At 42.3% G+C, this 15,710-nt stretch overlaps 1 long non-coding RNA gene across 1 annotated transcript in view; it reads left to right on the forward strand.

Annotated features, from left to right (window-relative positions):
• Positions 1 to 15,710, forward strand: part of LOC121858184 — a 125,071-nt gene that overhangs the window by 53,067 nt on the left and 56,294 nt on the right. The window contains exon 2 of the long non-coding RNA XR_006087375.1: positions 10,866 to 10,912. This is a non-coding gene — a long non-coding RNA (uncharacterized LOC121858184). The remainder of the gene's footprint in view (positions 1 to 10,865; positions 10,913 to 15,710) is intronic.

The raw sequence follows: 15,710 nt of genomic DNA on the forward strand, positions 1-15,710 counted from the left end.
TTCTTTCTTTCTTTCTTCTCTCTTCTCTCTCTCTTTCTTTCTTTCTTTCTTTCTTTCTTTCTCTCTTTCTCTCTTTCTTTCTTTCTTTCTTTCTTTCTTTCTCTCTTTCTTTCTTTCTTTCTCTCTTTCTTTCTTTCTTTCTCTCTTTCTTTCTTTCTCTCTTTCTTTCTCTCTTTCTTTCTTTCTTTCTTTCTTTCTTTCTTTCTTTCTTTCTTTCTCTCTTTCTTTCTTTCTTTCTTTCTTTCTTTCTTTCTTTCTCTCTTTCTTTCTTTCTTTCTTTCTCTCTTTCTTTCTTTCTTTCTTTCTTTCTTTCTTTCTTTCTTTCTTTCTTTCTTTCTCTCTCTCTCTCTCTCACACACGCACACACGGGGGGCGGGGGGGCTGCAGGTGGTGATCACTGGGGTAAAACTAAGCATGAGGCAGTGTGTGTATCACTACCCCGGGGTCGTAAACTCAGGGTATATCCACCAGGGGGCCGCCAGTGCCTCCCGGGGGGCTCTGATTTGTGGCTCACGGCGCTCATACTAGTTTACATGTCTTTAATGGGGGCTCTGATTTGTGGCTCACGGCGCTCATACTAGTTTACATGTCTTTAATGGGGGCTCTGATTTGTGGCTCACGGCGCTCATAGTGGTTTACATGTCTTTAATGGCCGACAGTGAGAGTGTTTTATAGGATGGTATGATCGCTTTAACCTTATCTACATTAACTTAACCCTGTTGAATGTAACTTCATTTACCTACTTTAACCTTAGCTGACGTAATCTAATCTACATTAACCTTACCTGATGTAAATTACCATAGTGTAATCTTTCCTAACGTAACATGACGTAACCTGACCTGAACTAACCTAACCTAACCTAACCTAACCTAACCTAACCATAGCTGACGTAATCTAATCTACATTAACCTTACCTGATGTAAATTACCATAGTGTAATCTTTCCTAACGTAACCTGACGTAACCTGACCTGAACTAACCTAACCTAACCTAACCTAACCAATCCTAACCTAACCTAACCTAACCTAACCAATCCTAACCTAAACCATCATAACATACCAAACGCTATCCATTTTCTCTCTCTATATAGTGTAAATAAATACAAATAAAGCCACCACTTATTTCACTTTAAATCCGTATATTTAGGGAATCTGGACCCACAAAGAAAATCTCCCTACATTGTTTACATCAAGACACAACCCTAAGGCAACACACCTTTACGGCTGTCTCTCAATAAGATTTCAACTCCAATTTTTACCAACACCTTCGCTTCCTGGACATGGTTAAGATCACCTATGGTCTCAAAGCTCTAGTTAATAGGGAGAAATTAAGTGTACGAAGCATTGAGAATCTTGAACGGAGGGAGATGGAGAGTAGTGCCCAGAGAAAGACCGTAAACGTAATTTATATCCCGTGCAACGTTTTAACGCCTCGTTGTGGGGCCGCCCCTGGCCTCCCAAGAACTGCTGAAGGCCCGGGGACAAGCTCGGACCCCCCCCCCTTCCCTCTTAAGAGTGTACTGATGCTGTCTTGATGATGTGGAGGTGGTGTTGGTGACGTGGTGTTGGTGATGTGGTGGTGGTGGTTGTCCTAGTGATGGTGCTGGTGATATGGTGGTGGTGGTGGTGATGTGGAGGTGTTGCTGGTGGTGGTGGAGGTGGTATTGATGGTGTGGAGGTGGTGTTGGTGATGTGGAGGTGGTGTTGGTGATGTGGTGGTGGTGTTGGTGATGTGGTGGTGGTGTTGGTGATGTGGTGGTGGTGTTGGTGATGTGGTGGTGTTGGTGCTATGGTGGTGGTGGTCTTGATGATGTGGTGGTAGTGGTCTTGATGGCGTGGTGGTAGTGGTCTTGATATGGTGCCAGTGGTCTTGATGTAGTGGTCTTGGTACATTTGTTTGTCAATAATCAACAGCTGTGTATACCATGCGTTAGTAGTGTTCACGTGTGTGTGTGTGTGTTTATACCAGGCGGAGTGAGGGTTAAAGACTGCTTCCTCTATAATACTTAACCAATTCATTTCATTGAGATTTATTTTAGTTTGTTTGAGTCTGCCCGATGTTTGCCCAGTCATCTCTTGTCGATTGGCCCTCAAACTGAACTGGGTGTAGACCTGAGTCTTATTATTATTATTATTATTATTATTATTAGTATTATTATTATTATTATTATTATTATTATTATTATTATCATTATTATTATTATTATTATTATTACTATTACTATTATTATTATTATTATTATTATTATTATTATTAGTATTATTATTATTATTATTATTATTATTATTATTATTATCATTATTATTATTATTATTATTATTACTATTACTATTACTATTATTATTATTATTATTATTATTATTATTATTATTATTATTATTACTATTATTATTATTATTATTATTATTGTTATTATTATTGTTCCTATTATTTACATCAAGGATAAGAAGTTATATTTCTATTTCCGTATATTGTAATTTACGATGGTGTTAAGAATACTAATGACGTGTCACCCTTAGATTGGTGTTCTCATAAACCAGTGTTGTCAGCAGTGAACTTGAGATTAATCCTGGTCGTAGCAAAACACCTTACAGGTTAATTGATTAATCTTGGGTGAATATTTACCTCTAGATGGCTCCATTCTTCTCCCCATTAATGGTGCACAGTGAGGCTCTGGTCGGCACTGCACTCGATCCCTTACACTTCACCAACATTAAAGTTAGGTGCACATCCTCAGTTGGGTGGACTAGGTGTCACCTGGGCCGCGAACCAGCGATCCTTAGGGCAGGAGATGAGCGCTGGTGCCACTTAGCCGCCACACCCATAGCCTTAATGATGACTATCCTCCTGGCTCCCCCTGACTTGCCCCCTGACTCCCCCTGACTCGCCTCCTGGCTCCCCCTGACTCGCCTCCTGGCTCCCCCTGACTCGCCTCCTGGCTCCCCCTGACTCTCCTCCTGGCTCCCCCAGCTCGCCTCCTGGCTCCCCCTGACTCGCCTCCTGGTTCCCCTGCCTCTCCTCCTGAAAAACCACAAGCTCGCCTCCTGGCTCCCTGCCTCTCCTCCTGCGCTCCCCTGCCTCTCCTCCTGCTGTCCCCCTGCCTCTCCTGGCTCCCCCTAGCTCGCCTCCTGGCTCGCCCTGTCTCTCCTCCTGGCTCCACCACAGCTTTTCCCCAGCTCTCCCCTAACTCTCCCCTGACCCTCCGCCTGCTCCTCCTGCACGACTCTCCCCTGATTCACCCCCTTATATCCCCTAGCTCCCCCTGACCGTCACCAGCTCCCCCATGACTGTCCCCAGTTTCCCCCTGTGGTGACTCTCCCCTGGCCCTTGCCTACAGACAGCTAGCCACAATGTCACCCCCGGGACCCTCAGGCTCGTCCACCTATGCCTGTATCCTCTCACCTGCCTCTCTCTCTCTCTCTCTCTCTCTCTCTCTCTCTCTCTCTCTCTCTCTCTTTCTCTCTCCCAACCTTCAGTTTCTCGCAGTTTCTCTCTCCCTTTTACAATCTTCCCTCTCTCACAAATTTTCTCCTTCAGTTTCTCGCAGTTTCTCTCTCCCTTTTACAATCTTCCCTCTCTCACAAATTTTCTCTCCCTCTCACAACTTCTCTGTCCCTCTCATCTCTCTCTCCCTCTCACAACTTCTCTGTCTACATTAATTGCTGAGACTGTCGTGTGTGTAGCTGAAGAAATGTGTTAAAATGTTTTTCCTGTTTTTTTTTTTAATATTTTGATACAAATTTACTGACTTTTATTTGTTCATTTATGTTTTTTTTATATTACATTTTTTCATTTTTCTCTTTATTTACATTTTTCATTTACATTGGTGGAAATTTATTGACGTTTCTTATTCATTATTCATTTATTTTTATTTCCTATTTTGTATTATTTTCTTTATTATTTAGAAGCTACATTAGATCCCGATCGTCTGAAATAGTACTGTACAGACTCTCACTTATATAGGAGTGGTATGTGTGTATATCTGTGGTGGTGGTGGTGGTGGTGATGATGGTAGTTGTGGTCGGCGTCGTGGAGGTAGTGATAGTGGTGGCTGTTGTTGGAGTAGTATTGGTAGTGCTGGTGGTAGTTGTGGTAGGAGTAGTGGTGGTAGTAGTAGTGGTGGTAGTAGTAGTGGTGGCGGTAGAGTGGGGACCCCGGGAGCATCACACGACTCACTTTCTGCTTCCCCCAAAAAATCGGTGTTTGAGTTGTCAAAGGTAAATATTAGCACAAATACGCCATCATGGGCATGGACCACATTGGCTTTTTATCCGTGTTTTCCATCATTTATTGAGGTGTAACAAAGTGACATTTAGGCGGCCCGCTCAGCCAGCAACCCTCCCACATTCCGGCAGTGGTCCGCGGGCGTCAAAGGGCGCTACACTGAGGTCAAAGAGCGCTACACCGGGGGTTAATCAGGTTAAGGTTTGGCGCTCATTAGTACACTCACACGCCGCTGCCCCTCACAGGCGCCACCGTCGCTTTGATCCACACTCACACTCCTGCAAACTGACGGGGACTGACGCTAGCTGGAGGGAGGGGAGGGAGGCAGGGAGGCAGGAGAGGTTATAGTCAACTAGTTTACAATATTGGTGCGTGTCTCATTTTTTTTTTTACAATAATTTACTTCGTGTATTTTTATGAAATTAAAATAGATAACCTTTCTGAAATAGTACAGCAGAAAGACCAGAAAATAAACATAACCTAAAACTAAGACAAACGCTACTGAGGAGGAGAACTAGGCGGGGGAGGCAGCGGCGGCGTAATTATCACAACACACCAGATACCTCCACAAATTCAGCACATACAAACTAATTTACTCCTGGTTGCGAAATGCCCAAAGTTGAAGATTGGTAGTTCACTTTTATGTGTTATTTGATAATAAGCCAACAGGATGTAATTACTCGACTGGCTAACCTAATTATAGACTGTTTTAATCAGGCAAAGAAACTAGGGTACATTTTTTCCTTCCTTGGGTTTAAACTTGGTGCTGGCAGTCTTGAAGATGCCTGGGCTCACTGCTCCTGCTGCCAGATGATGGGGAATATGGCCGGGAACCTCCTCTGTCTCTACTGCTCCTGCTGAGTAATATAGTTTGCCTTGTCTTCCTGATGGGTAATATAGCTGTTTTCTGTTCCTGATGGGTAATATGATATCTGATGGGTGATATAGTTGGCTTGTCTTTCTGCTGGCTAGTATATCTGATGGGTAATACTCGTATAGCTGCCTTGTCTTCCTGATGGTAATATAGCTGCCTTGTCTTCCTGATGGGTAATATAGCTGCAGGACTAAACACAGCAATGACACCTCGGCATTAACCACAGCAATGACACCTCAGCATTAACCACAGCAACGACATCTCAGCATTAACCACAGCAATGACACCTCAGCATTAATCACAGCAATGACACCTCGGCATTAACCACAGCAATAACACCACGTGATTAAAAATAAATAAATACGTAATAATCTCTCTCCTTAGCCATCTTTGTTGACATTATCTGGCGGGGTTTTTGGAGCGGCTCTGGATGTCAGGACACTCTCTGAATAGCCGGCCCATTACGATTCAAATCAAATGAATAATTAGCGAGATTAATGAACAAAGGCTTAGGATCTTCCTTCGCATTCTCCAGCGTAAAAATCAGGACTAATTAACTCGGCCCCTCAGGATTAGTGCCGCTTTTTTCGTAATTCAACACGGCCTAAGACGATCTAGAACGGGAGCCGACGTGTCTAACGCCGACCAAAACATCCACTTTAATAGGCTCTCATCTCTCTTCTTCTTCCTCTATATTCCTGTAAATTTCCTTTTTTTTTTAATTTTTATTATTTTGTTATCTATTGTTTGTATTCATTGATGTTTATAAAAAAGCCTTTGTTTGGGGTTTTGTTTTTGGTTGTAAGAAACAAAAGACTATCGGTGTAGATAATCCGATCCCGTTCGTTCGCGTGGAAACCCTCCTCACTGATGCTCCTCTGAGGTTTTCTCTTTTGAATCACAGACCGACTCCATAAGCCCACAGGATCGCCTTCTTCCATCCACCTTTCAGGCTTTTGTCTATTTTCTTCTTCGTATTCCACTTATTCTTTTATTTATTCTTTTGTTATAGATTCATTCCTTTATTAATTCCATATAATTCCATTAAGTACATTAGCAAATTAATAAAGAAAAGGTCTTAAAACACCTCTCTAAATAAAGACCAACAAATCATTCTTTATTCATTTTTATTCGGAAAATCTCATGAAATTACATATATAATTTTTCCGAGTATTTTAAAACACTTCAACAGAGGGATTAATCACGATGTAATTTTTATTTTATCTAACTTTTTTTGTCTATTATATACCCCGTTTTAGTTGAGCCTTAAATGTCTGTCTGTCTGTCTGTCTGTCTGTCTGTCTGTTTTCGTGTCCGCATGATAACTGTTGTTGAAGTCACCGTATCTTTATATAATTTCAGTAGTTAGTTGACCTTACGGAGACACAAGACCCTATTGAATATCAGGTCAGAAGGTCAAAGCTGAAGGTCATTGTAAAGTCAAGGTCAATGTTTCTCTGTGGGAGGAATGTGACCCGTTTGTGGTACCGTTTGTTTATGTCCTGTTTGTGGCACCGTTTGTTTATGTCCTGTTTGTGGCACCGTTTGTTTATGTCCTGTTTGTGGCACCGTTTGTTTATCGCGAGAAAACACCTATAAAAAAATTCTTGTTTTGTGTAAGGTGACCGGTTGAGAAATTCCCTCAAAAGAAATTATAGAAAACGGATTTCTCAAGGATAAACTGCAGGAAAATTAAGATGTTTCGTTTACATTATATATAAACCCTACTAGTTCATGGTATTAATGTCACTGGTATGGCAATGGTATCCTAAGGCATTAAATCTGATCATGGTGCCATACGAGCTACTTTACATGGTGATGGTTATAATAAGATCTTACCTGAGGATGGTACCATAGGAGTGTATTATGGCACCATAGAACTTTACCTGGTGATAGTGCCATATCTCAAGTGGCACCATGAGGACACCAACACTCCACAAGCCACCGTCAGAGGGAGAGAGAGAGAGAGGCACATTATAAGCCCTCTGCCCGTTTTCCTTAGCATTCATTAGGGGGACTAAAGTGGTAATTAAAAATTCACCAGCGGCGTCGGATCCGCCTCACCTCCCCGCGTCTCTTACACGCCTTCCTCTTCCTTCTCTCTCTCTCTCTCTCTCTCTCTCTCTCTCTCTCTCTCTCTCTCTCTGAAAACATATGATCATGGTTTCTGGGTCGTAATCAGGTCATTATTTTTATATTGGAATGATTATTGTCCTTCAACACCATTTAAGGTATCAACACCATTTCAGGTACCAACACCATTTGAGGTGTCAAGCCCTTTTACTATATTCTTAATGGCCGTTTTTTGTAAGGTCATTTTCCGTAAAGATTTTTGTTTCTTTTTTTTTATCGGCGCTTAAAAGGTAATTTATGATCTTAAGAGATTCATCTGAGGCTTTGTTGAGGTCGTAGGGGAAAGAGGGAGGGAGGGAGGGTGTACGCAACGAAGGGAAGAGAGGGATGGAGGGTGTACGCAACGGAGGGAGGGTGAGTGTACACAACGGAAGGGAGGGAGGGTGGGTGGGTGTGCACAGGGGAGGGAGGGTGGGTGTACACAACGAGAATTGTTTTGTGTGGCTGACCGACAACGTAAGTTAATGAAGACTATAGTACAGTGTCAGTCACGGCTGCTGACAACTGTAAGTGCAGTATGTGGCGACTTTTATGGTCACCTGACGTCTTGAAGTCTTAAACAACACCACCTGTGTAAAATGACGGTTACAGGGACATGAGACAGTGGTTTACAAAAGGCAAATGTATGAAGGCTACAGTAAGTTGTTGTTTTTTTCGAGTTAGTCTACCAATAGGCGAAGCTGTTGAAATGATTAGGCGTAGCCTAGATTTTTATTAAATGGAGTAACGGATATTTCAATGCAGATAATCAATTTATATATATAATTATATATATATATATATATATATATATATATATATATATATATATATATATATATATATATATATATATATATATATATTCGACTATTCAGCCGAACAATGAAAATACTCACTATCCGGCCGGACAGTCTATCCTGTGCACTCCAGTAACTTGTGAAACACTTAAAGAATTTAATTGAAATTTGTTAAGCAACTTTACATCATAGTAGCCAAGATGACCGTGGATAAGAACAGCATTTATTGTAACTATTTGTTAGCTTTGGCCTCTAGTTCGATTTGTCTCGTTTTAGCCGGAAAAGCATCACCTCCTGTCCCTATTTAATTATATCTTAATGTTTGTTGTATCTGTAGAGCGAAGGAGGTACAGTGTTAGTGGCCGAGTAGGTACAGTAGGCTCGTGTCGTGACCAACTCCGGATAAAATAGTTCCTCACTCCCTCCATCTCCATGCTCAGAGACACACAAGGCAAGAAATCGACCTGACATGATGAGGCAACCAGCTGTTGTGTGTGTGTGTGTGTGTGTGTGTGTGTGTGTGTGTGTGTGTGTACGTACTCTAGCCTTACCTACCTGTAGAGTATATAATAAAGAATGAGCATGATAGATAAAGTGAATAAAGATGAGAGAAAGAAAAGTAAACAAAGAGACACCGTAAGAGAATGACTGGAGAGATAAAGAGAAGAGATTCAGTAGGAGATGAACAAGGAAAGAATGACCAGAGAGACATAATGAGAGAGAGAGGAAGAATGGTCAGAGAGAGACAAGATAGGAGAGAAAAGAGAGACAGGGTGAGATAAACAAAGGTGGAGGGAGAGGGGTGTGAGGGAGACAGTACGTGACCACAGTGTCTTGACCACACAGCAGCTGATTAACGGAGGAGGAGGAGGAAGAAGGGGGAGGAGGAGGAAGAAGGGGGAGGAGGAGGAAGAAGGGGGAGGAGGAGGAGAAAGAGGAGGAAAAGTGGTTAGTGGAATGAACCTTATGATGTCTCCATCTTCTTTGTTCCTTCCTTCTCATGGTACAAAATTAGGATTCGAATCTCCACATATGAACCAACATGAGGGTTCTAATATCCACGTATGAACCAACATAAGGGGTATATCCACGTATGAACCAACATAAGGGGTATATCCACGTATGAACCAACATAAGGGGTATATCCACGTATGAACCAACATGAGGATTCGATTCTCTACGCATGAAGTTACTGTACATGATGGATCAAATCTCTTGTATGAACCCTATAAGAGAGTGGAGGCGGCGTGATCATCCCCTGGTGAGTCTCTAGATGTTATAGTAAGCCGACGGCCGCGAGGTGGCAGCACCGGGCGGGACACATTCACTCGCCACCACTTACCACTACCATCACCACTATCAACCATTACCATCACCACCACTACCGTGTACCATTGCCACCACCACCTCCGATCACTTATCATCTACCAGTTCCACCAACCAACACCTACCACCATTACTACCAATTACTACCACCATCACCACCACCTACTACCACCATCATCTACCACCACCACCACCACCATACTCTTCCCTCTGCTTGTGATCCCTGGCCTCGTGGGTGGCAGTAGAGGTAATAACACAGAATTTAGTGGCACTGGGCTTAGTGGCACTAGACTTAACGGCACTGAGCTTAGTGGTACAGGCCATAGCGGCACTTTATTTAATGGTACTGAGCCTTGTACCACAGGTCATATTGGTACTGAGCTTAGAGGCTCTTAGACTCAAAAGCTTGTAGGTGTATATGTGGGAGGTATTTATGGTACATGTGGTTGATCAGCAATTATGTTGGCAATATGTAGGGTCGAATTGCAATATGTGTATTTGTATAGTGCAGTCTTGATTGACACTATACCTTGTACAATGATAGCAGGTGTGTGTGTGTGTGTGATTTATATACCTCGTATGTGTGGCACTTATCGTTAGTGTTGGAGGTATGATGAATTGATGTATCATGTGGTTTTGTGAGTTTACGTGAGGAAGTACAGTAGGTTAGGTTAGGTTAGAGATGTGGTGGCTAGGCTTGATAGATCGGGTTATGTGATTCAGGAGGTTTACACATATTTTTCACCGGATTTACACATTTTCATCCGATTTACATATAGTCTCACTAGGTTTACACATATTTCACCAGGTTTATGCATAGTTTTATTAGGTTTACACATAGTTTCATCCGATTTACACAAAGTTTCACCAGGTTTACACATAGTTTCACCCGATTTACACATAGTTTCACCAGGTTTACACAGAGTTTCACCAGGTTTACACATAGTTTCACCAGGTTTACACAGAGTTTCACCAAGTTTACACATTCCTACGAGGTTTTACACGATCTATCCCTCGTTGATAGCGACGGAGGGGGGCACAAGGCAGAGTGGAGGCGGTGGTGGGTAAGTGAGAGCCAATAATGTGTTATCCCAGAGTGTACCGCCTCTTACCCTTAATACCTAAAGTTTGAATGATATGGCTCATCATCCCACATAATACGTATGATGATGATGATGCTCTGTGTGTGATCTAGGATGATGATAATGATGCTGTGTGTGACCTAGGATGATGATAATGACGTTGTATGTGACCTAGGAGGAGGATGATGTGTGACCTAGGATGATAATGATGATGATGTGTGTGTGATCTAGGATGAGGATGATGTGTGACCTAGGATGATAATGATGCTGTGACTTGGGATGATATTATATATAAACTGAAATTCTCTCATATACTTTAAAGGCTAAAATACTGATTACATTATTGTAAAACTTAATTCCGGGTTTTTTATGGGAGTTTCTTGTGTTTCAGGCAATGACTTCTACAACTTGACCTGTGTGTTTCTAATTGGTGTTTCATATGTTTCAGGTGGTGGCTGGTCCTCGGACACCCTAGCCGGCACCTCCAGTAACAACGTAAGTAACACTGTTGTTCTCTCTGTGTTACTCATAAAGGTTCTCGTGTGGTGTAGCATAACATGTGTACAGGGTCTCTACCGTCTGTGTTATTATTATTCTCTACAAATAGTCACTGGTTTCTACTCTACAGACCGTTCTTTACGATTCAGGATGTGGTCTCGGGTTTTCAGAACATGTTGATGACATGTTTTAGTGAGTTGGTTCTTGCGTCTTAGGTCAGGTATATGTGTGTGTGTGTAACGTGATTTATACCTGTAACATATTAGGGAGAAGAGTATTGGGATCGTCTAGGTTAGATTAGGTTAGGTTAGGTTAGGTTAGGTAAGGTTAGGTTAGGTTAGGTTAGGTAAGGTTAGGTTAGGTTAGGTTAGGTTAGGTAAGGTAAGGTTAGGTTAGGTTAGGTTAGGTTAGGTTAGGTTAGGTAAGGTTAGGTTAGGTTAGGTTAGGTTAGGTTTGGTTAGGTTAGGATGGTTGATCTTCAGGCGAAATAAGCCAGGGTGTCCAATCCTCAGGTAATCTAAATATTGTTCCTTAATCGAATGCAGTAGTGGTATTTCATGAGTGTGTTTAAGTCGTCACGTTATTTTTACTGGTACAAAATAAAAGTAATAATATTCAAGGAAATTTCGCTCTTACAGTCAATTCATCGTTAATTAATTTAGTGGAATAATGTGGATACCTCACATGTAATTATGAATATATTATAATCTATTCTAAATTTAGTTATTTAATTTAGCATTGGAAGTTAATAGAGCTTACAATATATTCTGTTATTAGATTAGTTTGAGGGATATTGATGCTGTTAATATATTGGGTAGAGTACATTTACCTGTATGTTAAAGGGAGGTAGACTGTACACCTGTAATTTAACATGTTGATTATCTTAAGTGGATGGGAGCCATTTATACACGAAAGACGTAACAAAGAAATTGGTTAGGTTAGGTTAGGTTTGGTTTGTTTAGGATAGGTTAGGTTAGTTTTGGTTTGATTTGGTTAGGTTAGGTTAGGTTAGTTTTGGTTTGATTTGGTTAGGTTAGGTGTCTTTGAGTTGGTTAAGTTTGGTTTGGTTTGCTTAGGTAATTAGGGTAGGTTTGGTTTGGTTACATTAGGCTAAAATTGCATAGGTTTGGTTAGTTTAAGTTAGTTATACTTTGGTTAGATTAAGTTTAACATGGTTTGGTTAGGTAATTTTTTTTTATCTTTGGTTTGATATTTTAAGAATAATTTAGATTTGGTTAGTAAGATTAGGTTAAAATAAATTTGTTAAAGATAAGAGAAAAACCAGGATTAAGTTGGTTTAAGTTTGGTAAGTGAAGGTTTCAAGTTACACAAGATAAACCAGATGTAGCCAAAAAAATAAACCAATGTAAATAAACTAGAGGGCCATGTTGGTGGTAGTGGCACTAGCAGGAGTAACAGCAGCGTCGTGAGTGCCTCCCTCCAGGGTGCCAGGCAGTGCCACACACCCACCGGGCACTAATTAGGCAAATGAAGTGAGTTCTTAAGTAGGCTGTCCCTTGACTCATGTAATACCGGCCGCGAGGGATACCACTCACACCTTCCTCCCTCATACTGCCTCATACTCACTTATACTCACACCTTCTTTCCTCATACTGCCTCATACTCACTTATACTCACACCTTCTTTCCTCATATTTCCTCACCTTCACTTAAACTCACACCTTCGTCCCTCATACTGCCTCATATTTACTTATACTCACACCTTCGTCCCTCATAATGCCTCATATTCACTTATACTCACACCTTCCTCATACTGCCTCATATTCACTTATAGTCACACCTTCCTCCCTCATACTGCCTCATATTTACTTATACTCACACCTTCCTCCCTCATACTGCCTCATATTCACTTATACTCACACCTTCCTCATACTGCCTCCCTCACTTATACTCACACCTTCGTCCCTCATACTGCCTCATATTTACTTATACTCACACCTTCCTCCCTATACTGCCTATATTCACTTATACTCCACTCGTCCCTTACTGCCTCATATTCACTTATACTCACACCTTCCTCCCTCATACTGCCTCATATTCACTTATACTCACTCACCCTGTTACACTCTCACACTCACACCATTCCTACTCACTTTCACCCACTCATACTTACACCACTCATACTCTGTAATACACCCTTACACTCACAGCATCCTTACTCACACTCACTCACTCACTTACATGAGGAGTAAATCTTAAATAATCACTGAAAGACTTAATAGATAAACCAGGCGGGAGGATAAACCAGGCGTGAGGAGGATAAACCAGGCGTGGGGAGGATAAACCAGGCGTGGGGAGGATAAACCAGGCGTGGAGGATAAACCAGGCGTGGGAGGATAAACCAGGCGTGGGGAGGATAAACCAGGTGGGAGATAAACCAGGCGTGGGAGGATAAACCAGGGGAGATAAACCAGGGTGGGGATAAACCAGGCGTGGGAGGATAAACCAGGCGTGGGGAGGATAAACCAGGTGGGGAGGATAAACCAGGCGTGGGGATAAACCAGGCGTGGAGGATAAACCAGGCGTGGGAGGATAAACAGGGAGAGATAAACCAGGCGTGGGGAGGATAAACCAGGCGTGGGGAGGATAAACCAGGCGGGAAGATAAACCAGGCGTGGGAAGAATAACCAGGCGGGAAGGATAAACCAGGCGTGGGAAGAATAAACCAGGCGTGGGAAGAATGAGCCGAGCGTGGGAAGAATGATCCGGCGTGAAAAGATAAGCTGGGAAGAATGGCTCACCGGGCCAAGATAACCGAGCGTGGGAAAATATGTCTAGCGTGGGGAAAAATATAGTAGGGAAAAATATGTGTAGCGTGGAAAACTATATGTAGCGTGGGAAAAATATGTGTAGCGTAAAAATATATGTAGCGGAAAAATATGTTGCGGGAAAAATATATATAGCGTGGGAAAAATATGTCTAGCGTGGGAAAAATATGTGTAGCGTGGGAAAACTATATGTGTAGCGTGGGAAAAATATGTGTAGCGTGGGAATAACATCTAAAGGTTCAAATAATAAGACAACTAGGGGGAGAGTTAGCCAGGCGAAGAAGGGATAAGCCTGGCGAAACATGGATAACCTAGACAGCTGGAAGATGAATGGATTCGAGCGAAAGATGGATAAGCCGAAGTGAAAAATGTATAAGTCCGGCGAAGAAAAAGATTAGCCTGGCGAAAAGACGATAAGCCAGGCGTACTTAAGTTTCTCTACGTTCTCGTTTTTTTTATTGTTTGTTTTGTTTTCTTATCTGTATCTTTCTCTCTTTCATATTTATTCTTCCTTTTTATTCTTCCTCTTCTCTTCCTTTCTTGTTGTTTCCTCATTTTTTGTCTTCTCTTATTCCTCCTCCTCCTCCTCCTTCATCTTCTTCATCTCTTTCGTCGTCTTCATCTGTCTAGTTCTTATTTCTCCCAATCTTCTCTCCATATCCATCCTCCACCCCTTGTTGTCTTTTATTCTGTCTCTTCCTCGTTCTCTCGTTCTCCTACTTCTTCCTCTCGTCACTCTCCACTCCTCTCATCTCTTCCTTCCTCCTCATCCCCTCTCTTCTTCCCAACCACATCTCCTCCTCTTCCTCCCCCCAGGTGTCGTTGCTGTCATGTGCATTCCTCAGTAACCTCCCTCCTCTCAACCACACTCTTCCTTCCCTCTATCCATCTCCTTTATCCTCTCCTCACTTCCAGTATCTCCTCTTCCTCCTTCCTCCTATTCACCACCCACTTCACATTATAATCCTCCTTCTTTCAACCTCCTCTTCCCGAGGGTGTGAAGGAGTCGGTTGAGGAGTAAAGACTGGTTCCACAGACCTAATGATGGGTAATAATTTAACGCACGCACACCTGGCTCCTGGGGACTGATGGGCAGGCCTCTGGCTGTGCTGAGAAGGGGGGCTTGAGGGCGCTGAAGAGGTGCTAGGGGGTGCTGGGGAGGTTCTGGCAGCTGCTAGGGAAGGGCTAAGGTGTGTTGGGGAGGTGCTAGCTGGTGCTGGTAGGTGCTAGGGGAGTTCTATGGTGTGTTGGGAGGTGCTAGGGTGTGTTAGCAGGTTTTGGGGAGGTGCTAGGGGCGCTGAGGAGGGGTAGGGATGCTGGGGAGACGAAGAAAACAAAAAATTTATATACACCAGTAGAAAGAAAGCCAGCAAGGATAGGGAGAGTAACCCAGGGGAGACGTGTAGAGGGGAGGGAGGGGATGGAAGGGGGACAGACCACGGGAGGGGAGGAAAGAAGGAGGACAGACCACGGGAGAGAAGGAAGGGAGGAAAGAGGGGAAGGGAGATAAACCACAGGAGGGAGGGAGAGAGAGAAGGAAGACAGATACTAAATAATCAACACGATCAATTAACAGTATCTACCTTAGTGTTATAACTGTTAACACCTGTATTTTATATTCCCTTAAGATATCAAACACCATTAAACTCCTCAAAATACCATTAAACTCCTCAAAATACCATTAACATACAAAACTCATCCTAGAAATACCACATATTTACTCCCATTAAAAATCCATTAATTCCTTCCATAAATAATTATCTTCAAAACTCAAAAATTTATGAGAAAAAAATCAAAATAAAAAACCATATAATAGAGACATTACCTGATAAAAATGGAAGAGGTTGAGAGAAGGAGAGTTGGGAAGGGTGAGATACAAAGGAGGAGGAGGGAGAGATATATATAAAGGGAGGGAGAGGGAAGATTGAGAGATATAAGGGGAGGGAGGGTGAGAGATATAAGGGAGGGAAGGGTGAGAGAGATATAAGGGAGGGAGGGAAGGGTGAG

The sequence above is a fragment of the Homarus americanus genome, unplaced genomic scaffold (genome assembly GCF_018991925.1).
Source record: "Homarus americanus isolate GMGI-L3 unplaced genomic scaffold, GMGI_Hamer_2.0 scaffold47693, whole genome shotgun sequence".
Taxonomy (NCBI): Eukaryota; Metazoa; Arthropoda; class Malacostraca; order Decapoda; family Nephropidae; genus Homarus; species Homarus americanus.